Source organism: Aulonocara sp. 'chitande type north' Nkhata Bay, linkage group LG1 (assembly GCF_057382095.1).
Source record: "Aulonocara sp. 'chitande type north' Nkhata Bay isolate Kocher_YH1m ecotype deep benthic linkage group LG1, A_spYH_male_GT1.1, whole genome shotgun sequence".
Classification (NCBI taxonomy): domain Eukaryota; kingdom Metazoa; phylum Chordata; class Actinopteri; order Cichliformes; family Cichlidae; genus Aulonocara; species Aulonocara sp. 'chitande type north' Nkhata Bay.
This window is the reverse complement of record NC_141344.1, coordinates 3,992,233-4,000,052: the sequence shown is the minus strand read 5'-3', so window position 1 is coordinate 4,000,052 and position 7,820 is coordinate 3,992,233. Positions and strand designations below refer to the sequence as shown.

Genomic DNA, 7,820 nt, shown 5'->3' with positions numbered 1-7,820 from the left:
AGTGTGTCTGGTAGTGAAGAAATGATGAAGTCTCTGACCAGGCGTTCAAAGCACTTCATCACTACTGAGGTGAGGGCTACAGGGCGATAGTCATTGAGAGAAGCAGGGTGGGGTTTCTTCGGGACAGGAACAATGATGGACTCTTTGAAGCATGTGGGGATCACCGACTGAGATAAAGAGATGTTGAATATCTCAGTGAACACAGGAGCTCTGAATGCAAAACGAGGTCCCGTTATCAAAAGTTTATGAGAAAATGACCCTGCGTTGGTTTAATTTATGACCTCAGGAAACACTGCCCTGCTGAGTTTATGGTCTCAGTCACTAGTTTTATGTCTTATTTAATGCCACTTAAATTTCTTTTGCTAAATTATGACCTTATTTTGCATAAAAATCATCAGTAACGGTCAGGACAAGCGTTCAGTGTGCTCCGCTTCTCAGTCAGAGCCAATTGAAAAGTGGATCTGAGCAGTATAACAAAAGAAGAGCAGAAGAAGATCCCAGTATCGTGTTTCTCTGCGTTCTAATGCCCGGGAAAACCAACATGTTGACAAGGCGATGCATCAGTGTCTACTTAAAATTATGTTACACTGAGACAGACACTTTGGTATTTAGTTAATGGTTTGAGAAATCTCTGTGGCTATGAAAAAATGAAACTAATGTTGGTTATACTTAAATAAACCCAATGTTTCTCTTGCTGTGCTGACACAGAGACACATCGTTATCAAACCTCATTAATGCCTCAGCAATCACTGAAAGAAACTGAACTTTAAATGTCAGAAAACATGCTGCTCTGCTTGGTGAAGCTTGTTTTAGACCGAGTGAAGAAAGCAGAGTTTGACCGAGAAATACATTCATTAGGATTTGAAAAGATTCTTGAGCTGTACCATCTTGTTTTCCGGGGGTCCTGGAATGAAAAGCATTCAAGCTGCTTTTAAAATAAAGAGAACTTTCTTTCTGTGTCTGCAGCCTCAGCGTGACTCATTTTGTTAACCTCCTGGCTTTCAGACAGACTGGATGATGATCCTGCGCTCTCTCACCTATCACCTGTCCTGCAGGCAATCACCTGGCAGTCAGTGCTTGGGGTCAAGCCATAAACCAGCCAGTTATCAGCCGTCATCATCTTCACTGTGGCTACAATAAAGAAATAAACAAAGAAGAAAATGCCTACAGACAAAACCCTGGGCAGTGGCGACTCCATTGCCTGGAACAATAAAGTTTCCTGTAATAGTGCAGTTGTAAAACCAGAAAACCTCCTGAGGTGTTCTACTATTGACCTCTATGAGTCAGGTCAAAGGTCATAGAAAAAAAGAGTGTAAGACATGCTTTAGCGAGACGTCTGCCGGTGATAAATCTTTTTTTTCTTCTCACTGTTTGTCTTAAAAAAAGAAGAAATGAAGGAAATGTCATTACATTAATTTCCACCCTTCACAGTGCAAACATCTACAGTGTGTTTGATCTGACCTTTCACAGTGTTTCTTCTTCACATGTGTTTACATTGTTGACTGTATATAATAACTAATGGTCTGGCTAAACAACAGGACCATTAGTGTTTGGCTTTTTTTTGTGAAATGTCAGCTTTAGCATGTTGTTTCAATATTTGGGTGAGAAGCTCGCTAAACAAACTGTACAAATGCCTGATAATCAATGCTGAGTAACAAACTACTGGCTATTTGTTGGTCCAGCTGTCAGTCAAAGAATCATCACAATATAACTCAAAGCTTTAATAACATTTACATGAGAGCATTATATTAAAATGACGCTGTGCAGCTATTATGAACTGGTAAATTACCTCTACCAGGCTGTAAAGTCAGACATTTTAACATGGGAGTCTACGGGGACTGACTCACTGGAAACAGCCTAAAGTGGCCGCTCAACAAACTGCACTTTTTTTGCACCACTTTGTTGCCTTCAGCCGGCTTATTGGAACTCAAACAACAATCGTTATCATTTCATGAAATACGTTTTATTTTTATTTTTTAAATTGAGAATAGACGGTGGAGAGAAGGCAGGAAAGCTGAGCGTGAGAGAGAGGGGGAGGAAGGGATCCAGTAACTGGCCTCGGGGTGGATCTGAACCTCTGCAATGTCCTTACTGCTCGACTCGAGCTATACCGGCGCCACAGATGTTGTTACTGAGAAATCAGGAGAAAAGAGGTTTTCAGCTTATCAAAATAAAAGCATCAGAAACCAATTCAGCTCAAAGTCCCATTAACAATGAGTTGGTTATGATGTGTAGAGCAACACTGTGACTACTATAAATGAACTTTAACACGTGAAGCAGGGCTTCCTGTGGATCCAGAATCACTAAAAGTGACATACACGGATCCATCTTCCACCCGTGTAGACGACCGATGTGCTTTTAGCTGTGCGAGAGTGAATTATCAGAACTGATTTTCTTTACATGAGGACAGTTTCTGAATTGATTTTTCAGCTCAGCGTGTATCATCTAAACACCTTTGGTATGCAGCGCGAATCCAGCTCTCCGTCCTCTGCTTCAGATTGATCGTTGACTGATATCAATCATGGCTTTCTGGAATGCTTGGGAATGTTGGGGAATGTGCGGCAGTGGAAAGTGGGTCAGGAATTCCAAGCTTCGCTGCTTTGCCAGAAACACGACCACCACAAATTAACCAAATTTCAACAGCGGAGGTGGAAACATTTGTGTGTGACTGACAGATTTCAGCAGGAGGAGGAGTGAAGTGGGGGGCACTGACAAAGAGGAACGTGAACATACTCAGCTGCAGTGAGGACAGAAACCACCAAACAGCTGTTGGCACATACATACTGTACATACACAATGTACATACTCTTTCTCATGTGTGCTCTTCTCCAAAAACATTCCTTAGCTGACAAAGAGCTCTTTCTAAAGTCATGTTTTAGGATTTGGTGTGCAGGAATTTCACTGTCATATAAAAAAACCCAAACATTTTCACAGGACTCTATGCAGTCGTGTGAAAAATTAACAACATCCTTTTTGCTTCCAGAGGTATTAAGTGGAATTAAGAGGCAGATGCTGCTGGTCAGATGCACTTGTTTAACTGATGATCGGCAGGTGAGCATCTCTATAAATGCAGAAGTGGATGTACCAGAAATTCACCCCGAGGTCAGACGAGGCAGCTCAGAGAAACTGCATATCAGACTCTACAGGCGTCAGTTAGCATTTTAAACGTTAAAGTTAATGTCAGCGCGGTTGGAGAAAGACTTGTTCAGAGTGGTTGCCACGAGAAAACCTCTTCTGTCTAAAAAGAAGTGCAGCGTTGCATCTGAAAAAAACTCTTCTGGAACAACATCCTTTGGATAGACGAAACTAACTTAGAGATGCGCAGCACCATGCTTGGATGATATCTGCACTAATGCCACATACCAACTGTCAGCACGGTGGTGGAAGGGTGAAGAGTTGGGGTTGTTTCACAGCCACAGGACCTGAACACCCACTGAGTGAACCATGGACTCCTTTGTATACCAAAGTGTTTAACTTGAATAAAAAGCTCTGGGAGGATCCTAACAGGACTATGTATAAGTCAATGCCTGCACACCTCAATGACCTGAAGCTACATGTTAAAGAACAGTGGGCCAAAATCCCTCCACAACGATGTAAAAGACTGACAAAGTCATACAGTAAACCATTACTTGAAATTACTGTTGCTAAAGGCGGTTTTACAAACTACTCAATCATGGGGTTTACTTTTTCATATGACTGTAAGTATTCTACTTGTGTTATGAGCAGTAATTTCCTAGTACTAATTAAACTAAATAATTTTCTGTCGTCCTGCAAGTATATTTATCCATCAAAATTAAGTCTGTTGACCAGTTTTGGAGATATTCAAAGAGACGGCCTAACTCTGGATATGTGATGGGCTGGTAACCTGTCCAGGGTCTAACTCACCTTTTACATGACAGCTGGAATCGACTGCAGTCCCCCTGCAAGCACAAATTGGACAAGCTGTTAGAAAAGCGGATGGAGGCATGTCTATATAATAGAACTACATGGCTTTGACTTGCAGTGCTCAAAGTGCTAAAAGATTAACAAATTAAAGAAATAATACTTACTGAGCAGTAAGATTTCTTCCCAGAAATTATTACTCAATTCCTAAAAAGAAATGCCTGATGGACAACGTTAGCCAGCTGCACACTTCTTTTTGTTGGCGGCTGTAGTCAGTAAGATCTCTGCGTTTCAAAAACTCACACCAAGCAACTGACACAGAACTCATCGAAGTAGATAAACAGCTCTGCAGACCAGAGCACATATCTGATTTTAGGGTGAACTGTTCAGTAAAACAGATGATCTGCTTTGAATTTAAGCACAATGACCTTGAAAGCTGAGATGAAACTTGAGCTCTTGTTTATCTGTCTCTTTGAACGTCTCCTTCTGGTTTCTAAGGCTGGTTTCCGCAGTTTAAACTGAATTTTCTAAGACTGTCATCATCCTGCTTTCTGCCCTATTTCAGTTTTTTTTCTTTCTGTTATTTGACTTATTAGCTATGCAGTGAAAAGTGAATCAGTCAGCTTGTTTCCTGTTTAATTAAGAATCAGACGTGTGTTTGTCTTCATCAGTATCAGGATCAGCGAGCGTGTTAATCTGACACCAGAAACAGGCACCAGTCCGTCCAGGAGAACAGCTGACTACCTGATGAGGCAAACACCAATCAGAAGCTCTTTGTTGTTTTTAACTGAAGTGTTCAGCAAACCGACGAGTCTCCGCTCTGTCTGATCTCCCTTAAATTCGGTGCCAATGTTTGGAGGTGTTTATGAAGTTTGCTGTGAGCTGCAGGTTTCTGTGAATGTGCAGGATGTTTCTAAGAGGCTGATTCAGTTCAAGCTGAATCAACCTCTTAACCGAAATAGCTGCATATTTAGTCTGAGTCTGTTGCAGGGCTGCTAATCTAAACTGAGCTAACAGTGCTGGGGGTGGAGAACATACCTGGGGCCCCAGTTAACCCTCACCCTGCTTTTTCCACTCAGCTCTGCACCTCCACCCCCACCCTCTGCTTTCCCTTTGTTTATTTTACTTCCTTCAGGATCTTTTCTTTTCAGCAGCTGCAGAGGTTAAGATGGAAGAATCAATGCAGAAACAGAGCAGCGGAGATTCTGAACCAAGCAGATGATTCTCCTCCTCCTCGTCATTAGCATCATATTCATCAGTCCAGAAAAGATCCAGGGAACATTAATCACCTTCAGTTTGTGGAAAAGAAACTATGTAGGCTTCATGTTCTGGTTATTGCATCCAGATCAGACCTCAACCACAAACCAAACCACAAAACCAAACCACCACATCACCAAACTAAACTTTTCAGACCTCATCACACATTGTGTTTGTCATTTAGAAAGAAGAAGCCCTAAACCCATAGAGTCCCAGCAGAAAGCTTTCTCTTCTGTGGCAGACTTTGAAATACAGAAATGTCACAGACTTGGTTCACCCAGCAGCCCAGAGTCTAGAAAAACACTTTCTGTGCTGGCTGTGAAAGATCACAACCTCCTCACTCCAACGTATGATTGAACATCACGTTTTCTGATGTGTTGTAACAGCTTTAACTAACTTAATACTTTTATTAACTCTCTAGTAAGGAATGAAGCCATGGGCAACAAATATTCTCTCATAATTCACACAGATGTGACAAACTGTGTGACTTTAAAAACATTATTTATATTGAATAAAATTAGGAAAAGAATGTAAAGAAATAGCAGCGTTACAGTTATGTCAGTAATTGGAGGCCATGTGCTAGCTTATCAGCCCCTCACCCAGGCCTGGCTTCAGAGCGGGACCAAAGTGTCCCTATTCTGACGTTTCTAGGTAGATATTTTCATCAAAGGCTTTTTTGCCTTGGGAGACCCGACCAGGATTGAAAACAAACTATCTCGTGGGACCACTCAGGCCCACAAACCGCTCCACTGATAAGATCATGGATGCAAACAGTACTGAGCTTCCTTTGACGGGTGCCTGGGTTCTCTTGATAACATTCAATCAAGAAGAGGCACTGGGGAAGATCCTGGAGAGGGTCGGATAGTTGGAAGCATTGGCATCTTAACTTAGAATGCTGCCCCAGTGGTGGGTGGACAGATCTATGTTCCTTACGTTACTTCTAGTCAGTATCCGGTTGTTCAGTCTGACGTCACTAGCCGTGTCTGGGTCTAAACTCCGCTGCAGGTCCATATATCAAACGATCACTATGGCATTACTGAGAGTTGAAAAACTGTCTAAAGTCTTTTATCTTTAATAAAATGATCAGCGTTCTGCTCTACCAGGTGTAACAATTGAGTTTAACATCCAGGCATCCATGAAAACGGAATTTATGACATTTAACGGAGTTAGAAGTTAGCAGGGAGTTAGGTCGCTAGCTTCTATCTAAATACAATATAGCATGTCCTGGCTGCGGGGTTTTGGAAACAAATTAAAATGTACAGCTCTGTTATCACTTCCAGCATAAATGAAGACAGAAAACTAAACAGCAGTGACGTTTGTAGGGTTACTGAAGTTGGGCTAGCTGGTATATAATGATGTGCTACGTAACCGCTAGCGACACAGCTATGTTAGCATAATATAAACAAGCTAACTTTTTTTCCAGTCGATAAAAGTTAACATGAGTGTTCTCGTTGGTCAGGAACAAATGTAATCGCATGGCAGGATGCTGTAAAAGGACCAAACTTCAGCCAGAAGAACAACTGAGATAATCCATCCACAGTACGAGGTTAGTCATTCATATACTGCTGCATGGGCTGGGCTGTAGTTACATCCTAAGGTTTTAAAAACTGAGCTTAAATAAATGATTAGCGGTAATAAAAGCCGAGGGAGGTCAACAGGGATCACTGACTGTTTTAGGAGCTTTTTGAGATTAAATAGAAGGAAATACAAAACATTAAACATGTTAACAACACAAAAGCCATATTAAACGCAGACTACTTTAGGCCCGGAAGTAGGATTCGTCGCGTCATCACTGAACAACCGGATAGCACAGAATATTATAATAGAAGTGGCTTCAGCGCCTGAAGGTTATTCAACAGAAACAAGCGACAGTGGAGCATACGGCAACCTTTTTACTAGACGTCAGTAGAGTGCAGATTGCAGGCAACTGAATTTGGTTTTCTTGTCCCTCCATATTCAAGTGCATAATCCTAGCTACGGTGGCCGCTGTAGGACAAACAACTTTGGCTGCCGTTCATCTGTTGCCTCTGTTTACCTCAGCTGTGAAAGGAGTCAAAGATGAGTCAAAGATGACGACAATACTCAAGCGAGTTGTTGAGGATATCAGCTTTTCTGTTGGTAAGTGCTGCTGTTATTGCCGCAGTGTTGGGGAAACTGTCTTTGAAGTGGATCTAACATTGTTGGACTGACACTGAGCGAATAAATGATGTGATGTGAGAATGTATTCAAACTTCATCGGAGGCAAAGTGTGATTTTTAGGACGTTCAAGCCTAACATTAGCTGGAATAATATTAGCTTATAACCAGCAGTCATTGTTTAAAGATGGGAGGGTCACATGTGTAATCTGCTGACAACAAGTAATTGGGATACAATCAGGAATAAATAAGAATGTTTATGCACGCTTTCATGTGTTAGAGCCTTGACTTTGGTTCAGGAGATAAGGCTGAGGTGTGGAGGAAGAAGATGACATTTTATCCTGATACCAGTGGCGCTGTCTCTTTCCTATGTGTTTCTGGTTCTTTAGTAAGTGCGACCCCTTCTCTTCTCATATCTATAGTCTGAAGGTGCAGACACACGGCACATGAATGCCTACGAGTTCTGTTCTCCTCTGGCTTTGGTGTACGACCATTGCAGCTGATCTTGCAGAATGGCAACGTCCAGCTCAACCATCTGAAGATGGC

General features: G+C 41.8%; 1 long non-coding RNA gene across 1 annotated transcript; it reads right to left on the bottom strand.

Annotated features, from left to right (window-relative positions):
• Window positions 1-1,993: 1,993 nt before the first annotated feature.
• Window positions 1,994-7,092, bottom strand: LOC147338535 (uncharacterized). The gene is made up of 3 exons (XR_015130138.1): window positions 7,028-7,092; window positions 3,886-3,920; window positions 1,994-2,131 (listed from the first exon to the last, which is right to left on the bottom strand). It is a non-coding gene; the product is annotated as an uncharacterized LOC147338535 (long non-coding RNA).
• Window positions 7,093-7,820: the final 728 nt, after the last annotated feature.